The following is a 13,681-nucleotide window of genomic DNA, read 5'->3' on the forward strand; positions in this document are numbered from 1 at the left end:
TCCAAAACAGAAGATATTTCTAAGTCATCTATCTGATTAGTATCCAGAATATATATATATTTATGAGTATCACTAATAATACTTATCTTGTCATTTGAGAAATTGTGTATTGAATGTGATTTATCCCTAATTAAATACAAAAGCAGAATCATCTGTCATTTCAAATCAATATAAGTATAAAAAAAAGAAAAAGAAAAACAGCCAAACAAGGCCAGACACCGGTGACTCACACCTGTAATCCCAGGCACTCAGCAGAAATTGGGAGGCTTTGTAGCACAAGACAAGCCTACCGTGAACGTAAGCCCCCACCTCAATCAATATCTGGACATGGTGGCATGGGCCCAGCTCTACAGAAAGTATAAATAAGCATATTACAATCCACAGTAGCCTGGGCGTACTTTAAAATTCAAAAAGAATGCAAAAAAATAAGATGAAAAGAGGCATGGCTCAAATAACAGAGACCCTAGAAAGAACAAGGCCTGAAGTTCAAAACCTCAGTGGTGCAAAAAAGAAAAAGCTAAATAAGCCAGAGTCAGTGGCTCATATTTATAATCCTGGCTACTTGGAGACAGATCAATAGGACTGATTATAGCTGAGGGTATGAGACTTCATAACACACTGGACACAGTGGTGTACACCTGTCATTCCAGCTCCCCAGGGAACACAGAGGATCACAGTCTAGGCTGATTGGGCAAAAAGTGAGACCCAGCTAGGGGTGTGGCGTAAATGACAGAATACCTGTCTAATAAGCACAAAGCCCTGAGTTCATACCCCAATACTCCTCCCCTACCTCCCAGAGAAAAGCAAAACTTGCAGACATTGGAAAGCAGAGTTGACTCCCTCTTTCAGAGAGCAGAAATACTGAGATGAGCTAAGTGTCCTTGCCCTGCAGATGGGGAATGTCCCAATCCTTTAATGTTAGTAATTAACAGGAGCATTGGGCATTGCTTCAAGGGCCTCCTGAGACCTAGCAGGGTCACCACGAGTTGACTTAAATAGCTGTAGCTGGCAATAATTGAGTGCCTCCTATGCCTTTAAGTGTTCTGGGTTTGTTCACTGGTCTCATAACTAGTGTGGAAAGCAGGTACTGGCTTTTCCACATACTGCTGAAGAAACAGGTCAGGCAAGTTGATTTGCCCAGGATCAGAGCTAGCGAGTAGCATAATGGATACACCAAGTAAAAATGTCGCCTGTACTTAAGACATTAAGTGTCTTAAGACATTCTACCTTATTGATGCAAACTTAGAAACTGCTTGTGTAAATACTATTTGAAAAGGCCCCTGAAGAAAACTGAATGCATCAGAACGAGTTTAACTCAAACCATTAGATACTTTCTGACCATGTGAAGACATGAAAGAGGCATTTATTTCTAGAGATCTGTTGTGTTATAAAACTCCTGGAGGGTGGGGTGGGGAGGAGGGAAATGGGGACCAAGACATGAGAAAGGGCATCAATGTATGTGAAGTAATGCACCTTCTATCTGGCGAATATAATGTAACCCTTCTATTAATTACAATAAAAAATATATGAAAAAAAAACTCCTGGACTGTATCTTAGCATTCTCAAAATGCTTTACCTAAACTTGGTCCTTGTATTAATTCATTCTCTGTTACTATAACAAAATCCCTGGGGATTGGTAACTTGGACACTGGCCACAGAATAGAGAGGAGCCTTTTTTTTTCAGTATTTCCATTTTTATTATAGGCTTGGCCTAAAAGGATATAATATACAAATTAAGCCTTCAGTTAAGTTGGTGGATATGGGTTCTTTTGGGTTTGGGGTGGTTTGTTTCTTTGTTTTGTTTTTTGCTTTTTGTTTTATTGTCGGGTTAATGTATAGAAGGGTTACAGGTTACATTCTCCAGGTATTAGGCGCATTACTTCTCGCACATTGATACCCCTTCTCATGTTTTTGTCCCCATTTTCCTCCCCCACCCTCCCAATCATCTTTTCCCCCCTTCCCTTTCCTATTTCAAATAAAAAATACAAACGTATATACAATATACCAGGTAACAAAGTCAGGTACAGTAACAATATGAGATTAACCAAAGGGCAAAAAAGAGAAGAGAAATAACATAGTATATTAAGAACAATCACACAAGAAAAAGCTCTTGTTTCCATATCCTAGAGATCCTTTCATGGAGTCTCATCCTATATGAGAGGAGACCTTTTATAACCACTTGGGGTCCTACAAGAACCATCTTGGTCCTTTCTGAGGGTGCCATATACTTGACCCAAACATCTGCCTCTAGGCTTAGAAGTCCTACCAGCTCTCAACATGCCATGTAGGGACCCCACTTCCAATGCATGCTATTCTTTAAGACACTCTTTGGTTTCATCCAAACAACAGCCATCCTTGGACTTCCCAGCCTTGACTGTGACAAGTGAGAACTAGGCCTTGAGAAGGTACTCACAGCCTCTTTCTGCAGATCCTCACGAGTTCCCTGGGCCCTGGGTCACATGAGAAGCTGAGTTCAAGGACGTTTCCCTGTGCCCATCACAAAGCACCTGACCTCTTTTGCTTCTGTCCATGGAGAGGGCTTTTGCCTTTTTAAATGAGGTGGTAAGCGTGTATTCAGGGACTTGCTGTGACCTCCTCCTAATTCCCTGACATCCTGGTTTTGAAGAAACATAAGCCTATATCACACCCACTGTGAGTACTAGGAACTTAATGAAGTGCCAGCTTTTTGTGTTTTGAACGATGTAGCTTATTCTTGGCTGTAAGCCAAAGGTGTGGCCTTTGGGCTAAAGGCAGAGGCTGTATGTGAATTCCAATGCATGTACGGCCTGCAGGGAGGCAGATGCTTTGAGAATTTGTTTTCAGGCTGTCTTCCCTGTTTGTGTGAGACTGTGTCATGAATTGACAACTGGATACGATTTCATGGTTTCTGGCACAGAGGGGAAGAAAACAGGTTTCATGGTCCTAGGCTGATGAAAGCATCCCTGAAGACCCCAGCCCCGCTCCCGCTAGCCATGCAATCGTGGGGTTTTTTGTTTGTTTGTTCTGCCAGTCTTGGGGCTTGAACTCAGGGCCTGGGCACTGTCCTTGGACACTTTTTCTCAAGGCTAGTGTTCTGCTCCTTGAGCCACAGCATCACTTCTGGCTTCTTCTATGTATGTGGAACGGAGGAATCAAATCCAAGGCTTTCTGCATGCTAGACAAGCACTCTACCTCTAGAGTGCAAGTCACACTCCTGGTCCCCCATGCATTCTTGTTTTTACAGCCAAACTTCTCTGACCATTAAATGGCACTTTTTAACTTCCAAAACAGGAAGTGGTTGTCAAGGAGCCAAAAACATTCTGGAAGCAAATTCTGGGACTTCTGTGTCAAGGAGCGTGACTGAGCAACAGAATGAATCAATGTGCACAATCAGAACAGGAGAGCAAAAGAGAGGGGACCAGCAAGCACATGACACGAGATGCCAGGCCGTACCCATCCACATGGGGGCCTATAGGCTGGGGACATTGTTGCATTTGAATCAAATCCATTAGCCCTACTCCCCTCCCCAGCCTCCTGAGCTCCTATTGGCTGAGGATCTCGTCCATCAGGGCCACTAGAGGTGTTATCCTCTGTGGCTCCCTTGCTTTGATGGACACCTCAGCTCTGGGTAGAGAGCAAGCACTGACCACAGTCTCCTGGATAAGGCCAGGACAATGCCCACTCAGTACCCGCTGAAATTACTAAACCAGCCAGGTGCTGGTGTCCCAGGCTTACATAATCGTAGTTACTCCGGAGGCTGAGATCTGAAGATCTTGTTCCAACCCAACTGGGATACTTTTCTCCATGGAGTCACCAAAAAGCTAGAAGTGGAGCTGAGGCTGAAGTGGTAGAGCACCAGCCTTGAGCCAAAAAAGTTAAAAGACAGCACTCAGGTTCTGAGTTCAAGCCCCAGTAGCAGCACCAAAAAAAAAAAAAAAAAAAAAAAAGGTGGGGAGATCATTAAACTACTACAAATAGAACAGCTTTGTCTTGCCATCCCAGTAGCAACTAGGAAATCTGCTGGCTTCACAGAGGGCCCTGAGTGTCATCTGCCAGCAAGAGGGCTTGGTTACTTTGTAGCCTAGTAGGATATCCTGTGTCCTTCCCTCTGTGGGAAGCATTCCAAATCTAGAGGTGTTCCCAGGGTGGGGAGATGATCAGAGCTCCCTCTCATCTCCATGCTGTGCAGTCGTGTTTCCTCAAAACAAAGAGCGGGGACAGGACCCTGCTTCCTCAGGCCACCCGCTCTCAGACCTAGCACTGTCCATTTATTTAGTCAGGATAGCATGGGCGTGGCAGCTCCCGTGCTCCTGTCTGTGAGATCTCTCCTAACTTACAGCATGTCAGGTGCACGGTAGTTACACAAGATAAGCAAAGAAAGGTATGAAAGTCGAGCAAGCCTATCCTTGTCTATTACTGTCATTAGATTTCTATTTGAACAGTTCTGTGGTTCACAGGAATTCCTTCCTCGCTCACTACACTCCGCCAAGCCCCATTGCCTGACAGCAGATAGATTTCTGGACACTCCTCATCATCTGTACTCTTTTTTTTCTTTTTTTTTATTGTAATTAGCAAAAGGGTTACATGATATTTGCCAGATAGAAGGTGCATTAATTCACATACATTGATACCCTTTCACATGTCTTGGTACCTGTTTCCCTCCCCCCCCCACACTCCCCTACCGTCTTGGTTTTCCCCCCTTCCCTATCAAATTTCAAATATCTAAATACAAATGTATCCAATATATCAGATAACAAAGTGAGATACTATAACAATATGAGATGACCAAGGGACAGCAAAGGAGATGAGAGACAACATAGTACATTAAGGACAACAATCATTCGTTATATGGCTTTTGTTTCAATATCCTGGAGGTCCTTTCAATTAGCTTCATACTATATGGCCTTATGTATCAAGATTTTGCTCTATTGCAGATCTCTGCTAGTACAGCCCAAGGTTTCTACTGATTATGACGAATGAGGGAAACCATTGAGCCTAAGTTCCTTTGAGTCTGGCTTACTTCACTTAATGTGATTTTTTCTAAGTCTTTCCATTTCCTAACAAATGGGGCAATGTCATTCTTTCTGACAGCAGCATAAAATTCCATTGTGTACAAATACCACAACTTGTTGATCCACTCATCAACTGAGGGACATCTAGGTTGGTTCCATATCTTTGCTATGGTGAATAGTGCTGCAATGAACATTGTTGTGCTAGTGGATTTAGTATGCCCTTGTTTCTGGGTGGTTGGGTAAATGCCAAGTAGTGGAATTGCTGGGTCATAGGGGAGTTCTATGTTTAGCCTTTTGAGGCACTGCCACACTGCTTTCCATAGTGGTTGAACGAGTTTGCACTCCCACCAACAGTGTAGTAGTGATCCCTCCTGGCCACATCCCCTCCAGCATCTGTTGTCATTCGTTTTCCTGATCCTGGCCATTCTAGCTGGAGTGAGGTGGAATCTTAGAGTTGTTTTGATTTGCATTTCTTTTATGACCAGAGATGTTGAGCATTTCTTCATGTGTCTATAGGCCATTTTTGTTTCTTCTTCAGAGAAGACTCTCTTTAAGTCTTTGGCCCATTTTTTAATGGGATGGTTGTTACTTTGGAGGTTAGTTTTGGAGTGATTCAATTTTTTGAGTTGTTGATATATTTTAGATATGAGGCCTTTGTCCGTTGTTTGGTTGGTGAAGATTTTCTCCCACTCTGTAGGCTTCCTAATTAATTTACTAGCTATGTCCTTTGCCATACAAAAGCTCTGCAGTTTAATGCAGTCCCACTTATCCAGCCTTTCTCTTATTTGCTGTGATTCTTGGTCCTTATTAAGAAAGTTTCGATCTGTGCCAAGGAGGCCTAGTGTATCTCCTATTCCTTCCTGTAAAGTTTTCAGTGTGTCAGCTTTTACCTCCAGGTCTTTGATCCATTTGGAGTTAATTCTAGTGCAAGGTGACAAAGAAGGATCCAACTTTAGTTTTCTGCAGGTGCTTAACCAGTTCTGCCAGCACAACTTGTTGAAGAGGCTGTCTTCCTTCCATTCTATTTTTTTGGCTCCCTTGTCAAAGATTAGGTGGCCATAGGTCTGTGGTTTAATATCTGGGTCCTCAGTTCTATTCCATTGGTCTTCAGGCCTGTTCTTGTGCCAGTACCAAGCTGTTTTGATAATTATAGCTCTATAATAGAGTCTAAAGTTTGGAATTGAAATTCCTCCGGCGCTGTTCTTTCTGCTAAGAAGTGTTTTTGCTATACGGGGTCTTTTATTATTCCATATGAAATTTTGGATTGCCTCTTCTATTTCCATAAAGAATGACATTGGGATATTGATGGGTATTGCGTTGAATTTGTAGATAGCTCTTGGCAAGATTGTCATTTTCACAATGTTGATTCTTCCAATCCAGGAGCATGGGAGGTTTTTCCATTTCCTTAGTTCTGCTTTAATTTCCTTTTTTAGGGTTTTAAAGTTTTCATCAAAAAGGTCCTTTACATTCTTAGTTAAGCTAATTCCTAGGTACTTTATTTTCTTTGAGGCTATTGTGAAAGGAGTTTCTTTCCTGATTATTGCCTCGTTCCTCTCACTGTTGGGTAAAGGAAGGCAGTTGATTTTTGAGGGTTGATTTTATAGCCTGCTACTCTTCCAAAGCTTTGAATCAGCTCAAGGAGCTTGGGAGTAGAGTCTATAGGATTCTTTAAATACAGAATCATGTCATCTGCAAAGAGGGATAGTTTTATTTCCTCTTTCCCTACTTGGATCCCCTTTATGCTTGCTTCTTGCCTTATTGCACTGGCTAGGAATTCTAGTACTATGTTAAAGAGGAGTGGAGAGAGTGGGCATCCTTGTCTCGTTCCTGATTTTAGAGGGAATGGCTTTAGATTTTCACCATTAAGTGTAATACTAGCAGTGGGTTTCTCATACACAGCCTTTATTATATTGAGGAATGTTCCATGGATTCCTAGTTTCTCCAGAGCTTTTAACATAAAGGGATGTTGGATCTTGTCAAATGCCTTTTCCGCGTCTATTGAGACAATCATGTGATTTTTGTCCTTGCTCCTGTTGATGTATTGAATTATATTAATTGATTTATGTATGTTGAACCAGCTTTGCCTCCCTGAGATGAATCCAGTTTGATCATAGTGTATAATTTTTTTGATGAGTTGTTGTAGACGGTTGGCCAGTATTTTGTTGAGAAGTTTTGCATCGATGTTCATCAAAGATATAGGTCTCTAGTTCTCTTTCTTTGATGAATCTCTGTCTGGTTTGGGGACGAGGGTTATACTGGCTTCATAGAATGAGTTTGGTAAGGAACCTTCATTTTCAATTTCGTTGAAGAGCTTGAGGAGTATTGGTGTGAGCTCTGCTTTGAAGACCTTACAGAATTCAGCTGTGAATCCATCTGGCCCTGGGCTTTTCTTAGGTGGAAGTTCTCTAATTGCCATTTCTATTTCAGAGCTTGAAATAGGCCTGTTGAGTTGGGTTAGTTCTTCTTGGTTCAGTGTGGGTATGTTAATATTGGCTAGGAATTCATCCATTTCATCTAGATTCTCAAATTTGTTGGCATAAAGGTTTGAGAAGTATTCCCTCATGATATTCTGGATCTTGGTAATTTCTGTCGTGATATTACCATTTTCATCTGTGATTTTGTTTATTTCGATATGCTCTCTTCTTTTTTTTTTTTTGCCAGTCCTGGGCTTGAGCTCAGGGCCTGAGCACTGTCCTTAGACTTTCTCAAGGCTAGAGCTCTACCACTTGAGCCTCAGCACCACTTCCAGCTTTTTTCTATGTATGTGGTACCAAGGAATCGAACCCGGGTCTTCATGCATGCTAGACAAGCACTTTAACCACTAGGCCAAACTCCCGGCCCTGCTCTCTTCTTTTTTTGGTAAGATTTGCTAAGGGCTTGTCAATTTTGTTAATTCTTTCAAAGAACCAACTCCTTGTTTTGTTGATTCTTTCTATAGTTTTTTTGGATTCCAAATCATCTAATTCTGCTTTGATTCATCTGTACTCTTACAATCCTTCTCTCCAACTCCAAAATGCATAGATTTGATAGGCCCAGATCCCTGATTTGGCACAGTGACCACACGGTTTAGGGTAGGAGAGACAGGCACACAGGGCCAAAGAAAAGTACAGGGCTGACCTACCACACAGGTGGGACAGCAGAGGCCTTGGGTTTCTGACTCACTCAGCACTGATGGATGCTGAGTGAGGGCAGGCAGGCAGACTGCAGGCAGCAATGTAAAACAGTTCAGGAATGGGCTGAAGCTCAGGCCCAGGACTTTGGTAGCTTGTGTGACTCTCAAGCTGCCCTTTCTCTTTATTCCTGTGAGGCAGATTGAACCTCAACCTTAATCTGCCAGAAAAGATATAAGTGCCGAACTTTGTCCTTTCACAGAGGCCAATTCGAGGAGCTCCACACACACATTGCAAACAGGGCCATTCTCCATGGAGTCTTTCCTCTTTCCTGGCATCTGTCCTAGGACATTGGTTTTGCCCTGACCCCTCCTGGGTGGTAGGATCCAGGTTCATTGCTGCCTCAGGACCACAAACACAACACTAACAACACCCTCCTCCTGGGCCTGTGCTCTCAGGACTCCTTTCACCTGGGGTCAGAGTTGAGATGATCCATTTGTACAGACAGTGCAGTGCATAAAGGAGGCCTGGTCTCATTGTTGTGAAATCTGGTGTTCTTCCTATCCTGGGAGCACTGAGTCACCAGCGTCTCACAGGAAGCCAACAGTACCTCTGACCTTCTCACTTATCTCAGGTAATAAAGTTCCTTCACTAAGTAAAGCCAATGGTTTTGGCTTTTCAAGACTTGATATGGAAAGAATCCTTATGGACAGACAGAAAGAGTCTCTACTTCTTACCCTACACCCCCTACCTCTGGCTGTCTTCTATATGATTGCCTCTATATGTTAGCTACTAGTCTGTTGTTTCTGAACAATATGTAAAGAAAGCAATTTGATGGGGAAAATCTTGAAGAATAAAGAAAATAAATAGGGCCAGGAGTTTGGCCTAGTGGTTAAAGTGCTTGCCTAGCATGCGCGAAGACCCGGGTTCGATTCCTCAGTACCACATACATACAAAAAAGCTGGAAGTGGTGCTGAGGCTCAAGTGGTAGAGCTCTAGCCTTGAGAAAGTCCAAGGACAGTGCTCAGGCCCTGAGCTCAAGCCCAGGACTGGCAAAAAAAAAAAAAGAAAATAAATAAAGAAAAGAGGTAAGCAGTGGTCTCCAAAGTCTTCATAGATTCAGGTGTGAACAACCATCCCCTGTGTGCAAGACAGCAGCCACAACCTATGATCTACCACAGGATAAAGTCAGGGCTATTCTGAAGCAAGCAAGTGTTGATGAAGTCAAGAAGGCAGTCACTCCACACACCCACTAGTGCAGCTGCAAGTCAGGCAGCACCTCTGAAGACACGAAAAACAAATGGAAGCAGGAAGATCTGGAGAGGAAGCCAGGACTCAAAACCCTGCCAAGCTAGTGATGCGTTTCCCATTACTTTCCTCTGGGACCTCCCAGCCTGGTTCTAGAGACGACGGGAAGCCCAGAACTAGACACAGGATGGAAAGATGTTTCCAAAAGAAGCTCCTCTAGGTCTGGCCTGAGCAATGAGCCCCTAGGGGTCAAGGAGGGGATAGAAACTCACTGTCCATCCCTTCCTGTCCCAATCCCTATTCCATTTAGTGATGCGGAGATGTCAGGAGCAGCCAGGAAGGACATAGAGGAGAACTCTTCTCTCTGACCAGAGGGACTAGAATCCTAGAAGCATTAAGGAGCTGCTGCTGTTGTTTCTTCTTTTTCTCCTCCTCCTCCTTCTTCCTTCCTTCCCTCCTTCCTTTTTCACTTTCTGCCTTTCCTTCATCACCACTTTCCACTCCCTTTTAGCCATGGAAACAGCCACAGGAAGTGAATAACGGGAGGAGAAATGAAAACTCTGGGTTTCACCAGAAGACCAAGTAAGAGGAGAGGGTCAGAGTCTCTTGGAATGTAGAGAGTATCGAGGTCATAGCCAGGAGAGGACTGGACAAAATGATCCCATAATATATTTTATACTCACCCCAAACTAATCGCAAGCAGAGTCCCAGAGAATTTGAGAACTGAGCTATGAGACCAGCCTCAGTCTGGAGGTTAGCACTCCTATTGAGCAGGTCAGAACAGAACTGCAAAGCCTTCTGAACTGAACTGACCTGGAACCATGTCTAAGGAAGGCAGAGAGGAACCTGCAGCCACAAGCCAGTAAGGTTTGCAAACAAGAAATCAGTATTCCAAAGAGCATGTAAGCAAGACTTGCATTCATGGCATAATATTTTTAAGGTCCAAAATTAAGTTCAAAATACTTGATATTCAAATAGTCAAGGTTATTCCAAGGTTCAGAAAAGAAAAAAGAAAATCAAGAGTACAGCTCTGGCAAGGACTGTGGCCTAGTGGTAGAGTGCTTGCCTAGCATTCATGAAGCCCTGGGTTCGATTCCTCAGTACCACATACACAGAAAAGGCTGGAAGTGGTGCTGTGGCTCAAGTGGTAGAGTGCTAGCCTTGAGCAAAAGAAACTCAGGGACAGCACCCAAACTTAGAGTTCAAGCCACAGGACAGGTAAATTAATTAGCTAATTAATTAAGGTAATGAAAACACCCTTTATGCAGACAGGCTGAAGGTGTGGCTCAAATGAAAAGTGCAAGCACAAAGACCAGAGCTCAAACACAGCACCACAAAAAAAAAAAAGAAAGGAAGGAGCCAGAAGAAAACAAACCCATATATTGAATAAAAGGAAAAAGAATTGGAATGATTACAGATTTCTTATGAGAAATCATACAATAATAAAATTTTCAAGTATTGAAAGAAAAATATAACCCATTGACCTAAGACTCTCTCACTCTCTGTCTCTCTCTCTCTCTCTCTCCCTCAGCTTTTTCACCTTTTGAGAATGAAGACAATTTAAAGCACTTATTTAGGTGCCAGTCCTAGGGTTTGAACTCACGGCTTGGACATTATCCCTTAGTTCTTGTGCCCAAGGCTAGTGCTCTAGTACTTGAACTACAGCTCCACTTTCAGCTTTTTGGAAGTTATTTGGAGATGAGTCTCACAGACTTTTCTGCCTAAGCTGGATTTGAACCACAAGCCTCAGATCTCAGCCTTCTAACTAGCTAGGATTACAGGCATGAGCCATCTGCTCTTTTAAGACATTCTTGAAGAAAACGGAGGGAATAAACAAAAGGATAAGGAAAATGAAGCAAATATAATAACAAAAATGTCAGGGCTGGGAGTTTGGCCTACTTGTAGAGTGCTTACCTGGCATAAACTAAGGCCCAGGTTTGATTCCTCAGAACCACATACATAGAAGAAGCTGGAAGTGGTGCTGTTGCTCAAGTAGTAGAGTTCTAGCTTTGAGAAAATACAAGGACAGTGCTCAGGCCCTGAGCTCAAGCCCCAGGACTGGCATTAAAAAGTCTGAAAACCTAGAAGAATGCAGGAAAAATAAACATGGGGAATGAAATACAGAGCAAACACATACAAAACAAAAATACAATTGTAGACATAATTTTTTAAATATTCATACTTACATTAAATATAAATGGCCTAAAAATCAATTAAAGGCAGTATATTTCCACACCATATTTCACGATAGCATTACAAGTATAGTGAATAGAAAGAATTAGAAATATATATACCAGGCTAACACCAAGTATAAAAACATCAATTATAGATAGCTGTAGTTTGTATGCATTATTAGTGGACACAGAAATGACTCAATCATTTTGGAAAATAACTTGATACTATCTGCTAAAACGACATATTGCATGACTCATAATTCCACCCCTAATATAGTAATAATAGAAAGACATACACAGATGTACCAGGAGACATATTCTAGAATGTTCACATAGCAGTGTTGTCAATAATCCCAAATTAAAAGAATTCCAAACTATCCAAAAACAATAGAAGAGATAAAGTGTAGTATATTTCTACTATGGAATGCTATTCAGGGGTGAGGGCAAACTTGAAGGAATCTATTCAAATACAAGCAAAATCTACTTGTAGGCCCTAGGCGGCAGGGTAGCAATTACTTGGTGAGGGGAGAGGGAGAAGTAATTGAGCTTAGCCTGGCCCTTTCTGGGGCTAGGTGAGGGTTTCAGGAGCTAGATATGCTGTGCATGTGTTCTCTACGCATATCATATGTTAACAGAGCCCATTGTAGGAGGCGAGAGTATAGCTCCATGGTAGAATTCCTGCATGTCAGACACGGGGTCCTGAGCTTGATCTCTAGCACCTGGAAAACATTTTAGCATATTTGTACAGAAATAGGAAATATGGACAGAACGTGGTGAACCTGGTGTGTGTGTGTGTGTGTGTGTGAGAGAGAGAGAGAGAGAGAGAGAGAGAGAGAGAGAGAGAGAGAGAGAGAGAGAGAGAGAGAGAGAGAGAGGAAGAAGGCAGGCAGGCAGGCTGGCCAGTAAAGAAGTGCCTTCAGGATTCAAATTAGGTAAACAAGTACTTACTAAGATTTCTTGCAATAATCAACAGGATCCAGTACCCTGTGTATGGTTTTCAGGATTAAGGTATTGAATCCTTAATCCCAAAAGGTTTGTTGTAGAAGAGTCCAGAAGTTCCTTCTGGGCTTGGCATTTTCCACTGCCTCCCATCAAGCTTTGACCTTGTTTCCCTCCAGAAATGGACGGGAAAGTGGACATGTGGTTATTTTAATGTTCCCTCCCCCACAGGGTCTTACCTCCTGGGACAACTTCTATCCTACAGATTTCTTCTCAATGGCCTAATTCAAGTGTGCTGAATTAGTGGTGACATTTAAAGAAGCACAAGTTAGTTCAGTGGAAACTCAAGTGTGCCAACTTTTCCTAAGGTTTGTGGAGTCCTCCAACCAGAAGAGGGGACATGGTTCACACCTCACCCCGGGGTCTAAGGGCAGGTGGGCTGTGCTATCATCTCTGTTTCACAGATGAAGAACGGGCTGCAAAAACACTATTTTTCTTCTTGCTTTGGCCCCAGGGGATCAGACAGGTTTGAAGTTACTGGGTTACCACTGCCTTTGCTTGTAACACTTTTGGTTCATCTACACAAACTCCTCTCTCTCTCCCTCTCTCCCTCCCTCCGTCCTTTCCTCTCTCTCTCTCTCTCTCTCTCCCTCCCTTCCTCTCTCTCTCCTTCCTTCCCTCCCTTTCCCCCCCTCTCTTCCTCCTCCTCTCCCCACTCTCTCTACCCCTCTCCTCCCTCTCTTTTCCTCCCTCCTCCTCTCCCCCCCTCCTTCCTCCTCTTCCTCTCCCTTTCCCTCTTCCCTCCTTTCCCCTCTGGTCCTTTCTCCCCCTCTCCCTCCTCCTCCCCACTTCTCTCTGGACAAGCTGCATCCAGAAAGGCAGGCCTTGTACTGATGAAGATGGCCGGGTCCTCTGGTCACCCCAGCTCTCAGGTCAATCCCCAGCACCTCCACACTTCAGAAAAAGGAAGATTAGTGGGATTGCAGGTAGAGACGACAATAGCCTGACTTGCATGTGGAAGGTGCTGCCTTGGCTGGGGGTGAGGGGCCGGAGGCAGGAAGGAACAGCCTGGCCCAGCCGGCTGCTGGCAGCTAGACAGCCAGTGGGGGAGAGGAAGGGAAGAGATGCCATGCTGGGCAGTGCCAGGTACCAAGTGTCTAGGCACTCCTCCCCGACTGGAAGAGAGAGCCAGAGAGGCAGGATTTGGAAGTGGGAAGGG

The sequence above is a fragment of the Megascapheus bottae genome, chromosome 7 (genome assembly GCF_031878675.1).
Source record: "Megascapheus bottae isolate mThoBot1 chromosome 7, mThoBot2.hap1, whole genome shotgun sequence".
Classification (NCBI taxonomy): domain Eukaryota; kingdom Metazoa; phylum Chordata; class Mammalia; order Rodentia; family Geomyidae; genus Megascapheus; species Megascapheus bottae.